The sequence below is a fragment of the Plasmopara halstedii genome (assembly GCF_900000015.1).
Source record: "Plasmopara halstedii genome assembly, contig: Scaffold_2386, whole genome shotgun sequence".
Lineage (NCBI taxonomy): Eukaryota > Oomycota > Peronosporomycetes > Peronosporales > Peronosporaceae > Plasmopara > Plasmopara halstedii.
In genome coordinates, this window is record NW_020189293.1 from 730,181 (window position 1) to 731,289 (window position 1,109).

Sequence of the window (1,109 nt, forward strand, 5' to 3'; positions counted from 1 at the left end):
TGCCGGATCATCGACCTTGAATGAGACGGACGATGAGAATAATGCGAAAGCTGACCGGATCCTTACAGCGAAGGATATCGAAAACGACTTTGACTTTTTCACTGCAGGCAGCATGGATGATGATTGACTCTACCATGATAAAATACCAGCAGTAGCGGTAGCAGCCAACTAGCCTTTCAACATCGCATATGAATAAAGAAAAGAACTGATTATTGTGATCACATATATGCTGCTCCTTGTCTTACTCGGAAATAATGTTATTCTCCTTGTGTTCACTGTTAAAGATCAAAGTATTAATGGATCATCACTGTTGTACAAGAGTCTAAGCTTCCACCCGCGCTTGGTCGGTAGTACAAAGAGGAGAACGCAAGAGGATAACATCATCATGATGTTCATCTTCTTGCTGCGACAATTATGGATTTAAGGAGACGAACGATGAGAAACAACAATAACTGTCTGCTCTGACTGACCTTCTCACTTATCGTGCTCCATCCTTTTTGCTCCGTTCTTCTTCCTTACTTTTCCATTCTCACTTCACATTCACCTTGCGACTATTTCTTCCATTAGCAACAAGCAAACAACACGATCATCATAGAGGAATAAGCGCTGATAATAAATGTGTACCTCAACACCACCTCTTGCTATGACCGACTTTATTAATTACCTCTTCTTCTCTTTTTCTGCTGCTGCTACTTCATGGTGGTGTCGGATTATCTCGACGATCATAAAGCAGCAAACAAGAAAATTGGCTGGAAGAAGGTCAATAGGCGAAGATAGAAGAAGAAGAAGAAGCGAAGAAGAAGAACAATTCTTGCCACAGAAGGAGAGGGAGGGACGACGCACCTGCTGCAGATGAAAGCAGCGAGCGAGGGCAATCAAGGCTATGATGTTGTGAATAATGACGTTGATGATGATAATTGGTGATGGCGCGTGGTTGGTTTGCTGGTTCATGTGATGGGTAATAGCTAACATACAAGAGTCGATGAAGGACTTTGAAGGACTTTACAATACTTCTTGTGGGCGCGCGCGGCTGCCTACTACTGCTGCTGGATGGATACTCATGCAAGTACTCATAATTTTACTCATAGGTTTACTCATAGACAGTCAGC